The following is a 16,431-nucleotide window of genomic DNA, read 5'->3' as shown; positions in this document are numbered from 1 at the left end:
CCATGGACGACAACACCGAGGCGGGTGGTGGCCAAGCCAGCGGCGAGGCAGGCGGCTCCGGGCTTGGAGTCAGCTTTGACGACTGGCCGGACGACGACGAGGAGGAAGTCGTCCCACGCCGCCAGCCGACGCCTGGCCATGGTGCGGGTTCCTCCGCCGCGCCGCCTGCTCGGGGCGGCGGGCAAAAGCGTCGTGCCGCGCCGGGCTTGTTCGGCAGTCGGCCGAAGAAGCCCAGAGGCGGGGCAGCGGCGACCAGGCGGGAGGAGGCGGCCGCGAAGGCGGCCCGCTTCCGCAAGGCGGTGAAGCAGCCGCAGACGGTGTCGGCGTAAGTATATACTCCTTCGTGTATTCTTTTTTCTTTCCTCTGGTGGCTCTTGAGTCCTTGTCTTTTCTCCAAAAAACCAGGGCTCCATTGTCGCTCGAGCGGGCTGCTGCCGCCTCCGTCGTTGGGTCGCCGGGAGGATCTGGGAGCACTACTCGCCGCGTGGACCCCCCGTGCCGATCTTCAGGCGGCGACGGAGCAGAACGCGCGGGAGGTGCGGGAGGAGCGGGAGGCGCGGGAGGCGGAGGCATTGAGGACGGCCGCCGCCAAGGCGGCGCAGGAGGAGGAGGCGGCGAAGGCGCGCGCTAACGCCGTGGCCAAGGCCCAAGCGGAGGCTGCGGCTGCGGCGATGGCGGAGGGGGCCTTGCTGGTCACCCCACTGCGCGTCGCGGCGCCTGGGGCCCAGAGCCCTCGCCAGAAGAAGCCGGCGGTGACCAGCCGGGGCTGGAGAGGGAGGACGACATCGTCATCCTGGAGAGGGTGGCGGCACCGGCCCCGCCGACTGGGGCGACTCAAGGCGGCCGGCCTGACCTGCCACCTGTGCAATCGGCCGGGGGCGAGCCGGCCGCGAGGACTGATCTGGTGGTCCGGACGCCGTCGCGCCAGCGCACGGGGAAGGCCGCGTCAGAGCCGCAGAAGGCTGCATTGGAGCCGCAGCCGGCCGCGGGCTCCAGCTCGTCGGCCCAGGATATGGAGGCGGCCAGCGCCAGCTCGGGGTGGACGCCGGGCGGAGGGACGGCCGTGATGAATGTGGCCGCGCAGGACGTCCAGACCCGGCTTCAAGCCCAGGCTACGGCGCTAAGGAAGTACAACGACGAGTTCCTTGCGACGCGGGCGGCCATCCGGGTTAGTCTTCTTGTCTTGCTTTTTTGATCTTGGTTTCTTCCGTGGGGGCGTGTCAGCGCACCCACTGGGTGTAGTCCCCGAGTTCCGAGTCGGCTGCTGAGCAGGCGGCTTGGAACTTCTTAGCGGATCTTACTTCGCTCTTCTGCCTGTCTTGCAGGACTACCACAACCTTCGCGCGGCTGCCTTCAACTCCCAGGCTCGGGAGCTGACCCAGAAGACCGCTGACCTACCTGAGAGCCGAGGTAAGTGCTTCATCCTTTATCTCACGTGGGGGCGCGTCAGCGCACCCACTGGGTGTAGTCCCCGAGATTCGGGCCGACTGCTGAGCAATCGGGTCGGATCTTCCTTGACGACTTCTTCTTATTGCTTCCTTTACTCTACCATCCTTGCAGCGGACAACGTCAGTCTGAGGGAGCATCTGGGAGGGTCTCAGGCTGCCCTTCGTGTTAAGGAGGTCGAGTTTGCCGCCTTGGCGCAGGAGCATGACCGCCTGGCCAAGAGGTTGGCCGACCAGGAGGAGAGCCACAAGGCGGCCCTGAAGGCGGTGCAGGACAGGGAGGCCATCCTCCAGGCCGAGTACGAGACAGAGGCGGCTAGCTGGGCCGAAGCGAAGCAGACGCTGATCAATGGCTATGGCCAGATCGAAGATTTGGTTGACGGTAAGCCGCCTTCTTCTTCGTCCTTTCTAACTGCTTGCCGTTTTGGCTCGTTTTCTGACTTGGTGTTTTCTCTTCTTTCTCTTTCTTTCTTGCGCAGAGTACTTCCCTGGCTATTCTACCGCCGCCAACCAGATCATCGAGGCCCACCGCGAGGCACAGAGGCAGGCTGGCGCCAAGATTGCGCCAAACGCTCGCCGGTCACTAGAGGAGCAGCTCTTGGCGATCCAAGCCCGTCTCCAGCTAGCTCATCGCCTGCTCCGCCGGCTTCAACGTGTCGGGGCGCAGATGTTGGCCGCCCTCGGGCCTGGCGAAGTGGTTCCCCGCACCCCCAGTCGGACTGCCGACTGGCTGGAGGTGGCGGTCGGCCGCTTCGAAGCCTGGAAGGCTTCGACGGCTCGGTCCGGCGCCAGGCGGGCGCTGGAGTTCGTCAAGGCCTGGTATCCCGGGCTGAGTCTGGACCAGCTGGCCACCTGGCGGCAGCAGGCCGACACGGAGCTGGAGCTGGCACGGCCGGCTATCATCCGGCGGGCTTCAGCGATCGCCAACTACACCGACACCAGCGCCTTCGCCCCTGAGGTGGACGACAACGGTGTTGCCCAGCCGGAGGAATGGTTCGGGCTGAACCCGGCAGACAGCGAAGACTCGGCGGAGGAGATCAACTCCAGCGACGAGGGCGAAGAGGAGGAGGAGGAGGGTGAAGACGCCGGCCGGATGGTGGAGCGGCCGGCCAGCCTCAGCTTGACCGTGCCTCCAGCAACACGGCACGCGCGGGTGCACCGCCTGCCGCCGGCGATGATCAAGCCGAGACCCGCTAGCCGGCCACTCCTTCAGCTGGTGACGCCGTCTCCACCGACCAACCCGGCTCCCACACCGTGCCTTTAGTCTAGTCTGCTATCTTTATTTTCCTGTCTTATCACTTTTAGAACAATATTTTGTTAAGTTTGCACAATTCCACCCACTGGGGTGTATTCGAACTATGTTGATTGCCGGCCTGTTGGGGGCTTTATATGTAGATATGACTATGCATGTGTTTGGCTTTTCCTTGTTCTTCGCTTTTCATCCTTCTGCTGTTTCCTTTGCCGCCCTCCCTTGGTTGCCACCTCCCCAGTCAGACAGTTGCTCTGCAATCTGTGGCTGGAGAAGTGCTTGGCCAGTTGGGAGGGCAAGTACTCTAGCTTTGTTGGATTATAGTGAAGTGTTTGGGAAGCCGGCCAGCCGGCTGTTCTGACAGCCGGCAAGCGTGGTTGGAGGCCGTCCTTTCGCTATACAAGTTCATTAGTCCTTAGCCGTTTTTCGTGTGGGCATCCTTTCTGCCTTGGCTCTTGCTAGTCGGACAGTCGGTTCTTCGAGCTGCGACTTTCAACAAGAGAGGACTCGGGAGCCGGCACACTACTTGTCTGACTTCAGGTAGAACTTTTTAATATAGCTTAAGGCGGCCAGTCCCCGGGCCGACTAGTCGAACCCGGTGCCAGACAAAAAATCAAATGTAATAATACATTCATGGATATGACACTCGTCACTCATAGATAAATGAAGGCAGTCCCCGAGTGCCCCTCGGGGGGCCTGTTGTTTTCGTACTTAATACAAAAGGGTAGCATGATACATACTGCTTTTAACTGTAAAATCTTCTCAGGAGGTTCGCGTTCCATGGTCGCTCCGACTCCTTGCCAGAATCATCCCTCTTGCGTGCTCTTGGTTTTTGCGCGTCGATCAGGTAGTAGGAGTAGTTGCCTAGTGCCTTGCTGATGACGAAAGGGCCTTCCCAAGGGGCCGAGAGCTTGTGCTGGCCGGCTGTTCGCTGGATCAGCCGAAGCACAAGTTCGCCCTCCTGGAAAGATCTTGGCTTGACCTTGCGGTTGTGGTAACGGCGCAACCCCTGCTGGTAGATGGCGGACCGGCTGAGCGCTAACAGCCGGCCTTCTTCCAGCAGGTCGACACCGTCTTCTCTTGCTTCCTTGGCCTCCGCCTCCGTGTACATGGTGACCCGAGGCGAGTCGAACTCGATGTCGGTTGGGATGACAGCCTCGGCACCATATACAAGGAAGAACGGAGTGAAGCCGGTTGACTTGTTAGGGGTAGTACGCAGACTCCAGAGGACAGCCGGCAGCTCATCGAGCCAGTAGCCGGCCGATCGCTCCAGTGGTACGACTAGTCGGGGCTTGATGCCGGAGAGGATGAGTCCATTTGCTCGCTCGACCTGGCCGTTTGACTGCGGGTGGGCAACGGACGCTAGGTCTAGTCGGATACCCCGCGTCGCGCAGAAACGTGCCAGTGCTCCTTTGGCAAAGTTTGTGCCGTTGTCGGTGATGATGCTGTGCGGTACGCCGTACCGAGTAGTGATGTCGGTGACGAACGTCACGGCAGTCGGCCCGTTCAGCTTCTTGATCGGCTTCGCTTCGATCCACTTGGTAAACTTGTCCATGGTGACAAGCAGATGTGTCAAGCCGCCGCGGGCTGTCTTGAATGGGCCCACCATGTCCAGTCCCCAGACGGCAAAGGGCCAGGTGAGGGGAATGGTCTTGAGTGCAGAAGCCGGCAGGTGTTGCTTGGAACTGAAGACTTGGCATCCTCTGCAGCTCTTGACTATCTCTTTGGCATCTTCCAAAGCAGTCGGCCAAAAGAAACCGTGGCGGAAAGCTTTGGCCACAAGTGATCTTGAGGCTGCGTGGTGGCCGCATTCGCCTTGATGGATATCCTTGAGGATTGCCACTCCTTTCTCTGGCTCGACGCAGCGCTGGAAGACTACAGTGACACTGCGCTTGACAAGCTCTCTGTTTATTATTGCATATGTTCCGGCTCGTCGTTGCACTAGTCTTGCTGAGATCTCATCAGCCGGCAGCTCTCTGTTGACTAGGAATTTGAGGATGGGCTGGGCCCATGATGGAGCTGTGACTTCTTCTACTGTTAGTACGGCCACCATGACTCGGGTGGGTGGGGTCGGGTGGCGTGGAATTGGAGTCGGCCACCGCTTCTTGTGTTGCTGCAGTCCCCGGGCCGACTGCTGAAGTCCCCGGGCCGGGTTCTGAAGTCCCCGAGCCGGGTGCGACTACGGCAGTCCCCGGGCTGGTTGTCGAAGTCCCCGTGCCGCCTGCGGGGTTCCTCCAGTCGGATCCGGTTGCGTCGGGGACAGGCGGTACGAAGATAGAGTCCGACTCTGGAGACGGCTTGATGGACGGCTTGAGGAGGCGCTGGAGGGAGACACCGGTTGGTATAGCCTGTCGGGTGGAGCCGATCCGTGCCAGTGCATCTGCTTGGTCGTTGTCGGCCCTTGGTACGTGAAGGAACTCGCACCCTTCGAAGTACCCACTGATCTGCTGGACGAGGAATCGATAGCTCGCCATGTTTGCATCCTTGGCGTCCCAGTCGCCAGATGACTGCTGGACCACCAAGGCTGAGTCGCCATAACACAGGATCCGACGTATGCCGAGTTCTTTGGCTATCCGGAGCCCATGTATGAGCGCCTTGTACTCGGCCACGTTGTTGGAGGCAGCGAAGTGGATTTGCAGCGTGTATCTGAGTTTGTCGCCTTTGGGAGAGGTGAGGACGATGCCGGCTCCCAAGCCGGTGCGCATCTTGGACCCGTCGAAGTGCATCCGCCAATGGGTAGAGTCGGGAGCCGGCGGTAGGTACTGGGTCTCGGCCCAGTCGACGAGGAAGTCGGCCAACGCTTGGGACTTGATGGTGGTGCGGGGTTGGTAGAAGATTGTGTACGGTGCCAATGCAATGGCCCATTTAGCCACCCGGCCGGATGCATCCCGGCTGCCTATGATCTCGGCAAGCGGGGCGGTGCACACGACAGTGATGGGATGCTCTTGGAAGTAGGGCTTCAGCTTCTTGGCGGCGAAGTACACCCCATAGCACATCTTCTGGTAATGCGGGTAGTTTTGCTTTGAGCTGGATAGTACTTCGCTTAGATAATACACCGGCCTTTGGACTAGCTGGGCTCGGCCTTCTTCCGGGCGCTGGACCATGACAACTATACTGACCACTCGGCTAGTCGCGGCAATGTAGAGGAGCATGGGCTCCTTCTCAGTCGGCGCCGCCAGGACAGGTGGAGTGGTCAGCATCTTCTTCAGCTCATGGAAGGCTTGGTCGGCTTGGTCATTCCACTCAAAATGAGTGGACTTCTTCATGAGTCGGTACAGGGGGAGAGCCTTCTCTCCTAGCCGGCTGATAAAGCGGTTTAAGGAGGCCAGGCACCCAGTGAACTTCTGCACATCTCGCAATTTGGTGGGAATCTCCATCCTCTCGATGGCCTTGATCTTCACAGGGTTGCACTCGATGCCGCGTTCGGAGACCAGAAAGCCTAGCAGCTGGCCGGCTGGTACTCCGAACATGCATTTCTCGGGGTTGAGCTTGATCTGGAATCGGCGCAAGTTGGCAAATGTTTCTTTGAGGTCCACCAGCAGGGTGCCGCGCTTCTCTGTCTTCACCACAATGTCGTCTACGTAGACGTGGGCATTTCTGCCGAGTTGCTTGAGGAGGCATTTCTGCATGCAATGCTGAAAAGTGGCACCGGCATTCCTTAAGCCGAATGTCATAGTCAGGTAACAGAAAGCTCTGAATGGTGTGATGAAGGCAGTCTTCAGGCGGTCTGCTGGGTCCAACTTGATTTGATGGTACCCTGAGTAGGCATCCAAAAAACTCAACAGCTCGCATCCGGGCGTGGAGTCTATCACTTGGTCAATCCTTGGCAAAGCAAACGGATCTTTGGGGCAGGCATTGTTGAGGCTGGTGTAGTCTATACACATGCGCCACTTATTGTTCTTCTTCAATACCAAGACTGGGTTGGCAAGCCACTCTGGAAAAAATACTTCCATAATAAAGCCAACGGCGAGGAGCCGGGCTATCTCTTCTCCTACGATTCTTCGCTTCTCTTCTGACAGTCGGCGGAGGGGCTGCTTGACCGGCTTCGCGTCGGCTCGGACGTGTAATTTGTGCTCGGCGAAATCCTTCGAGACACCTGGCATGTCCTTTGGGGACCATGCAAAGACGTCTCGATTCTCACGGAGGAAGTCGACGAGCTCGCCTTCCTATTTACTGTCCAGGTTTGCCCCAATGAAAGCAAACCTTTCCGGATTCTCCGGGTCCAGAGGTATCTTCTTCGTCTCCTTGGCCGGCTGGAAGGAGCCCTGCGCGTCATAATCTTTGGGGTTGGGGGACAAGGCCGGCTGCTTGCCGGCCATGGCCACAACCCGTTCTAGCATCTTCTTCTCTTCTGCCACTACGAGGGACTCGGCCAGCCGACTGCTGGCCATAGCGCACTCGATGGTCTTCTTGTAGTCGCCGGCTACAGTGATGATCCCCTTCGAGCTCGGCATCTTCATCTTCAGGTAGGCGTAGTGGGGCACAGCCATGAACTTGGCCCGAGCAGGTCGGCCAAGCAAAGCATGGTAGGGGCTCTCCAGATCCACTACCTCAAACCAGATCGCTTCTCGGCGAAAATGATCCTTGTTTCCGAAGAGAACATCCATCTTGATCTTGCCGATCGGGGAACAAGACAAGCCGGGCACGATGCCATGGAACACGGTCCGGCTTGGCATGAGCTGCTTCGCCTTGATGTTCAGCTTCTCCATGGTATCACGGTACAGTATATTGATACTGCTTCCGCCATCAATCAGGACGCGGGAGAATCGGGCAGCTCGCCTCTCCATCGCGAGGGTGACATCCAAGACTAGTGCGTAGGAGCCAGGGGATGGCATCACCTCTGGGTGGTCGGCCTGGCTCCAGTTGATGGGCTTCTCGGACTAGTGCATGAACTCGGGGGTGCTAGAGGCGACAGCATTGACCTCTTGGTGCTGATGGCGCCAACTACGCTTGTCTTCGACTTGGCTTGTGAAGACGACGTAGGTGGCGTGCTCTTCAGGGAACTCATCTTGAATGGCTCCGATCGCTGGTCCAGCCGCCGGCTGCTGGGGGGCTGGTGGCGGCGGGCCGGGAGGCGGAGGCGGCACCAGCCCCTCGCCCTTGGAGATTCGCGTGAGCCAGTGGCACTTTCGGGTCGTGTGGTTGGATGGCTTCGCGCCGCTGTGGAACTTGCAGGGGGCGTCGAGAGTCTGCTCGTAGGAGAAAGCCGTCTGCCAAGCCGGCCTGCCACCGTTCTTCTTGGGAGCGGGCCGCTCTTCGGGCTGCTCATCTCCAACTGTGGCCACCTGCCGACTGGTGGAGGGCGGCATAGGGGCCTTGCGCTTGTGATCGTTCTGGTAGGGGCGCCGATTGGAGTCGCCAGCCGGCGTCTTGGGAGCCGGAGCGATCACCTTCCCAGAGGCGTCCCCTCGAAGCTCGGTCTTCATCGAGGAGTCGGCCGTGGCGTACTTGTCCGCGATGATCAGCAATTCGTCGAGGGTAGCCGGCTCGTCGTAGAGGAGTCGGTGCTTGAGGAGGGTGCCCTCTCGGCACCCGGCGGTGAAGTACTCGATGGCCTGAACCTCGTGCACCCCCTCGCAGGAGTTGCGGAGCTCGGCCCACCGAGTGAGGTAGTCGCGGGTCGACTCGTTTGGCCCTTGGACGCATAGGGAGAGCCGGTGAGGCTTGGGAGGCCGCTTGTACGTGCTGGTGAAGTTACGGACAAAAACTTCCGTGAAGTCCAGCCAGCTGTTGATGCTGTAGGGCTTGAGGCTGTTGAGCCAGGTGCGCGCCGTGCCCTGTAGCATGAGGGGGACGTACTTCACGGCTACGCGCCGATTGCCGTTGGCTATGCTGACAGGAGTAGAGTAGTCGATGAGCCAATCTTCCGGCTTCACAGAGCTGTTGTACTTAGGCGTGTCTCTGGGGAGCGTGAACCCTTTGGGGAAGGGCTCGTCGCGGATGCGGGGGCCAAAGCATGGCGGACCGACATCATCTTCTTCTTCTAGCACCAGGGACCGAGCCAGGCGGTCGATCCGGTGACGGGCGTCGTTCTCGCCGACTCCTTCGCGGTGGCCTAGTCGGCCACCAAGAGTCGGATGCTACAGGCTATATGTTGCTATGTGTATGCAGTGACTTCTACACAGAAGGCAATCTATTTGTGTCAGATCCATTGATGTCAATATACAACTGACCTTTTAACTCATTTAACAGGGGTTGATGTCTATTTTATCATTACTGACACATCCTTTTGTAGGGTGCTAAGACTAGGTCAGCGGTGGTTGTTGCAAGGGACAAGATGTCAGATTTCACGGCAGGTACTGATAAAATCTACCACATGTTTGTACCTACATCTATAGATAATGGGTGGAGGGAGAAGAGGCCTCTGGGTATATTCAAGGGAAGAAAGTTGCTTCTGATGGGTGGGGTCTGTGGGGATAAAATCCAACCCGGGTTTTCTCGCATGTATGCACCCAAGTATTGGGTAGCAGTAATATGTTTTGCATTACATATGTAGAAGAAACTGAGGTGCTCAATCTAATGCTACCGTGGTATTTTTAGGTTGATTGGCGGTTGGTGATCTCTAATAATTACAGTATTATTAAGCAAACTGCAGAAAATGAAGCAGAAACTATGAACCATGTCAGACGTGTATATTGCACAGGAGGTTGTATGTTGCTATGTGTGTGCAGTGACTTCTACACAGGAGGCTGCATATTGACATCAGACGTGTAAACCAATGTGGATAAGATGATATATAAGTAGACTTAGCTATCTGCAGAGAAGGCAATCTATTTGTGTCAGATCCATTTGATATTTATGCAGTTTTCTTGTAGTGTCTGCTAGGTTCCCATTGCATATAGCATGGTTTAGTTCTTTATTACATAATGTAGTTCAATGCATGACCTAGACATATGTTTCTATGCATGACCGTAACATACGATTTTAACATTTTTTGATGAAGATATTATGTCGAGGATTACTCGACGGCTTTGAAGCCTAAACATCCCAGTTCAGGCTGCTCAAAGTGTACGACCAAATGAAGAAAATTTACAAGGCCCTCCAGAGATTGATGATCTATTACCAAACAAGCCTCCTAAATCTACTAGCCAAGTTAAAATAGTTTGTAAGCTAAAAACATTTTTAAGCACATATCTAGTGTGATGTATATGGTCCAGTTATATGCCATTGTGATACTCTTGCATGCAGGGCCAAATGGAGATGCGCGACAGATTATACAGGAATTTTGAGGTAAAAAATTTATAGCACTATTCAAGACTGTTAATTTGACTTTGCTGACTGCCAATTTTAATATTTGAAGGAGAAATTTGTCTACCCCAATGATACGAAACAACTTACACGAGACCGGATCCTATTGACTATTAAAAAAATGGAGAGCGTATAGGCCTCATTTGAAGAATAAATATTTCAATCGCAACAAGAGGTCTTTGGCTGAAATTATAGCAGAATTAGTAAACCTTATGTTCTAAATATTCCTTCTCAAATTAGTCTGTTATATTTCTTTTCAAATATTTCTTCTCAAATTAGTCTTAAAGCTTATGTTCTAAATTTTACTCTATTATCTTTCTTTTCTCAGGGTAGCTCAAGATTTTGAAAAGGAGTGCACTGCAGGAGCCAGGAGTAACTATAGAAGAATTACTTTTTAATTGGACAAGTATTATGTATTATGTAAAGATTCTAGTTTCATAGGGAACTTAGTTCTAGTTTGTACGATTCTCAATTATTTGCATCTTTCATATGAATGTTTGGTTTCATTCAGTTCTAAACTCAAGGTGTTTGTTCTACTAATTAAAATTGTGTGAATGGGATTATTGTGAATACAATTGGTGATATGTGTGGATCCCTTTATATAATGATATTTGTTGCTTATGAATGTGACTGGTGATATGGGTGGATGCCTTTATATATATAATAATATTGGTTGATCATTCTACACAGGCATGTAGTATGATAAAGTAACTGGATTTGAAATGATGAAATACAAGTTAGAAATAAATCAATAATGTTTAAAGTTAAATATTATGTAGCTACAAAGGATCTTGTGTATATTTAGAGACAAATATAACGTCTCTACATAGCGTGTATAAGAATGGGGTCAGGGCCCATGACAAATGAAACGACTTTGTGAGTAGAGACGTGATAAGCGCATCTAATAGAACGACTCTACATATGTAGAGACGCTTTTGAACGTCCCTATATAGCATCTCATGTCATGTAGACACGCTTAGCCAGCGTGTCTACATTTTTTGAGACGGTCCGTGAGGAGACGCAACAAAGACGCTTTACTAAGTCGACTCTACGGTTGCCTAGAGATGAAATAGCACGTCTCTAGCTATAGAATATGGCGTATCTACATGCAGTTTTTCTTGTAGTGGCACCAGTATCAAAAAGAACGAGTGCAGTAAATGACTTAACCAAAAACTTACCTATTACTGCATCTGGCTGAGCTTCAACCTCCTCCACGCTAACGTGGTTCACATGTCCTTTGTTGAAAGGGTTCGGCTTCTTCCCAGAGCTTCCATTTCCATTTCCATTCTGGGCTTCAGGACATTCATTGGCATAATGTCCAGTCTTCTGGCACTTATAGCAAGTGACTTGGCTCAGGTCTCTCTTAGCTGGGGTTGAAGGGTTGGTACGGTTCTGTCCGTTGCTTCCTCCATTCCCATTACCATTCTTGGAGCCATTATGGTTGTGCGAACTACCTCCTCCATGGGTATGCTGAAACTGTCCTCCCAATTTCGGGGTAAAACGTGGCTTCTGCTGAGCTCTAGAATTATACTTCCCTTGTCCATACTTCCTCTTACGGTTTTCAATCTGCTGTTGCTTCCCTTCAGTCATGAGAGCTCTATCTACCAACTCCTGGTAGTTGTTGAAGGTTGCTACCATCAAATGCATGCTCAGCTCATCATTCAGTCCTTCCAGAAACTTCTCCTATTTGGCTGCATCTGTAGCAACGTCATCTGGAGCATAACGTGCTAACTTACTAAAGTCCTCCACATACTGGCCTACGGTGCGTCCTCCTTGGCGTAGGTTGCGAAACTCACGCTTCTTCATGGCCATAGCTCCTGCTGAAACATGGGCAGTACGGAAACCTTGCTGAAACTGATCCCAGGTGACAGTGTCAATAGGGTGTGTGGCTGTGTAATTCTCCCACCATGATGCTGCGGGTCCATCAAGATGATGTGCGGCAAAACGCACTCTCTCCGCATCTGTGCATCCTGCAGTGGTCAACTCCCTTCCAACTTTGCGGAGCCAATCATCTGCAACAATCCGCTCGGTGCTGCTGGAAAACACCGGCGGATTTAGCCTCAAGAAACGGGCTAAGTGATCAACAGGTGGTGGTGGTGGGTTGTTGTTGTTGTTGTTGTTGTTGTTGTTGTTGCCTTGGTTCTGTACTAATACTTGCATCAGGGCATTCTGCTGCTGACTCAACTGAGTGATCTCCGGTGGGAAAACAAATCCGGTGTCGCGTCTCGGAGGCATTTGATAGGTTTAGAAAAGATGAGAATTTAGAATAGAATGAGGTCTAGAGGGAAAACACTACCCATATGCACATGAGACAAACACAAACAATATCACTCAATCAAACAAAGCATACAATCGATCTAACTATCATTACAAAGTGCTCGGACTATACTATATACATGGGGGAAATATTACTACTGATTATGGTGGTCTACTAGAAATTTTGATCGGTCGAAGACTCCATGATATCTGCTCCAGCTTTATCAACAAAGTCATCTTCACTGGGGTCCGAGTCGGTGTCGTCGATGCTGATGTAGTTATCCGGGCAAGTAGAATCGTCATCTTCTCCTCCTGGTGCTGGGTCTCCCATGAATACTCCGATCTTCTTTATCAGGTCATCATTCTTCTCCAACAACGTGGCGATCTCCTCCTCATATCCATCGCGCGTAGACTTGAGTTCTTCCTCCAACTCCGTGATCTTGGTCAATGCCTTCTTCAGATCCAACATGTCTGCGCACATCTGGTTCTCCTGGCGACGAATGTGTTGGTTTTGCTCTTGGATGAAAGCTGCAATTGATCCATCCTTCTTGGTGCTGATCATCTCCCATTGCTCGTCTCGGAGTCCACAAATTTGATAAATAGTATCCTTAAGCTCCCTATGGTAGACTTCTCCAATGCGTCCCATAGAGATGTGGGCTGCCATGCTCTTCCCTAAACTCCAGGTTGGTGCATCAAAGGAAAACTCTATAGGCTCAGTGACTGGCATAAACGTCCTTCCTGGAACTTGAACTTGAATCTTCCAGCGCTCCTCTTCTAGTAGTGTGGCGTTGTAGGTTCCGGTGAAGCTTGGTATTCCGATGTTCAGGTATCTAGTGACTTCCTTCAAGTGGCATCCAAAGGGTGTATCCTCATCTGGTTGCATGAACTTGTTCCTTGCATCCGCCATTCCTAAAAGAGTAGAAAATGGAGAGGAGTAAGAAATGAGAAGAGAGTAGTGTTCTAGGGTTTAAACTTAGTGGTCGTGTCCTACAGTCAGCGTGTGCTCTGACACCACCTTTGTAGCGACCAGACCTCAAATAGTCTGTGCTGCTGTGCACCAGTGTCATCCCTGGATCAGTAATGCTGACACGCACAGTACAAATGGAGGATTTATAACAGAGTAGCAATCACACACTTATTACAACGAGTATCTCAACAGAGAATAAGTATGATAAATATGGCTTAAGGCCATCTAATACGATAACAGCGGAAGACTTGGAAGATAAGTGAGTCCATCAACTCCAATGGCATCACTGAGTATAAGACCACGACCTAAGGCACCTTACTCGTCATTTGAAAAGTCTGCAACATGAAACGTTGCAGCCCGAAAACGGGTCAGCACATGGAATATGCTGGCAATGTAACACATAGAGAGTAATGAACATAACAATGCTATACTACATGCATATATGGCTGGTAGAAGGCTCTATGGTTACAGTTTTGAGAAAAGCCAATTTTTCCCTACTGCAAAGGAATAAATTTTATTTAACTATCATGGTGGTTGTTAAACATTGAGATGGTTGACAGCATCTCAATCCCAATTAAGTATCATCATCAAAACACAACAAAATTAATTAAAGTAACATGGTGATGAGATTCACATGATAATCCAGATACTAGATACTCAAAACGTCCATAACCGGGCACACGGCTAATCATGATTAGTTTATACACTCTGCAGAGGTTTGTGCACTTTTCCCCACAAGACTCGATCGCCTCCGCTTGATTCTCGCACTACATGATGTTTGAGAAACGGATGACCGAGACACAGTCTTTCAGAAGCGTTTGCACCTTACGATGTGATAGACCGTACCAACCTACATCCCCTACATCTGCTAGTCTACCACTGTAAGAGTTCACACAACTTAATCAACTATGCTAGAGCCCATAATAGCTTGCGGCTGCACACGGAAGTTTCTAGCATGAATAATCTCATGATCCCTTTGAACCTGGGTGGCGGTCCAAAAGAAAACAGGCAATCCTGGAATACCCAGGTACCTCAATCCACCCAGATGTGATTTTTAGTTGCCACCTTAAAGTTAACCATTAATTAACAATCTCACATCTGTCATGGTAACACTCAAACCCAATCCACGTCTACTAGCATAGCATAGCAAAATAAGCAAACGTAGAAGTAACTCCCAAGGGTTTGATAATAAACAGGGCAATAGGTACTACCTCATCTACTTCCCAGAACCCACAATTTAATTAGATCCTAATCATGCAATGTTTGAGGGTTGATCTAATGCAATAAAACTGGGTAGTAAAAGATGTATGATCAAAGTGTTACTTGCCTTGCTGATGATCCGTGAAACTTAGAGATTCGAAGTAGCAAGCGGCGCACTCCGGGTACTCTATCGCAAACAAACAAGCATACAATAAGCACTCATCAAACGCACAGGTAAAACTCAAATAAAAGATCTAACCAGAAAGTTCAACTTAAGAACTCCGGTTTACAAAAAGAAACAAATCGAACGAAGCAACGAAAGTCAAATGGCGAAAGAAACAAGCTTCGTTTACTAATCTGGATCTAAGTCAAATTTTACAGTAGCAAAAACTTGTTTGAATTGGTTAAACGGAAAGAGAATTTCGAGACGAAACTCTAGGCGCTTGAATCGCCTGATTCCGATAAACGAGCGAAAAGTTAAACTAAAACGAAAAACAGATCAGAAATCACGATCTAGAATAATCACGGAAAATCCGACGAAAATAAAACTGACGAACAGTTAAACGAACGGACGTTCATTAACTGCGACTAACCGGTGAACATGTTCGTTAAAACAAACGGATTGGTGAACGTTCACTAACTAACTAAACCGAAGAAAAAATAAACCGATCTAATAAAAATAAAACCTAGGGTTTCGGAAAAAAAATAAACCGAACGGTTTTTGAAAAAAACCGGACTCGGCGAACGGCGGCTCGGCTACCTCCGGCGAGGCTCGAGACGGGGCTCCGGCGGGGTCTCCGGGGGTGCGGCGGGACGGCGGGGTGCTGGCGTCGTCGGGGCGGCGAGGGGCGACGAGGGGGCGGCGTTCGGCGGCGAAACGGTGGCTTCCCGCGGCGGCGGCGATGTGGCTCCGGCTCCGGGCGTCGGGCGGCTCCGGCAGCTTCCTCTCGGCGGCGGAACGGGGTGAGGGAGGCGGGGCGGGGCTGGGGTACTTATAGGAGGGGAGGGGGTGCCGTGGGGGAGGGGGCAAGGGGCGGCGGCGTCGGGGTCGGGTGGGACTCGGGCGGCGGCGGCCGTGCTCGTCTCGGTCTCCAGGAAAGAGACGGGGCGCTGGGGAGCTGGGTCGTCGGCTGGGCTTCGGCCCAGTCGGCGCTCGCGTGATTTTTTTTTAAATTCGCCGAACCAAAAAAATCATAGAAAAATTAATAAAAATCTAAAAATGCCAAAATAAATTTTCACCATCTAATTAAAATAATTAGGACGAGATGAACATTTTCTTGGCCCTAAGAATGCAGTTTTTAAAACGTGCAATTTTTCTAATGCAAATAAAATCCAAATAAAAACAAATATTTGATTTTAATATTTTTCCTCCAATATTTCAATTATTTTGGAGAAGTCATATTTTCTCCTCTCATTTATTTTAATATGAAATATTTTTCGGAGAGAAAAATAATTAGAACCAAAAATCCTCATTTCACTATTTGATAAAAACCAAATATGAAAACCGGGAAAATCCCCAACTCTCTCCGAGGGTCCTTGAGTTGCTTAGGATTTCGAGGATTTGCCAAAATGCAATAAAATATGCTATGCAATGATGATCTAATGTATAACATTCCAAATTGAAAATTTGGGATGTTACAAAAATCCTCATCATCATTTTTCTTGGATGGTTTAGGAGGAAAAGGCATGGGTTTCTGAACCCGTGGTTCTCTTTCTTTACCGTGCTTCCTAGCAACAAAGTCTCCCTTATCATAACGTTGATTCTTTAATTGTGGGTTATCAAGATCAACAGCAGGTTCAATTTCTACATCATTGTTATTGCTAGGTTGAGCATCAACATGAACATCATCATTAACATTATCACTAGGTTCATGTTCATTACCAGATTGTGTTTTGGCATCAGAAATAGAAATATCATTGGGATTCTCAGGTGTGTCAATAACAGGTTCACTAGAAGCATGCAAAGTCCTATCATTTTTCTTTTCCTTTCTCTTAGAAGGACTAGGCACATAGACATTACTTCTCTGAGAATCTTGCTCAATTCTCTTAGAGTGACCCTCAGGATA

Source organism: Aegilops tauschii, chromosome 6 (genome assembly GCF_002575655.3).
Source record: "Aegilops tauschii subsp. strangulata cultivar AL8/78 chromosome 6, Aet v6.0, whole genome shotgun sequence".
NCBI classification, from domain to species: domain Eukaryota; kingdom Viridiplantae; phylum Streptophyta; class Magnoliopsida; order Poales; family Poaceae; genus Aegilops; species Aegilops tauschii.
Note: the sequence above shows the minus strand (reverse complement) of the source record.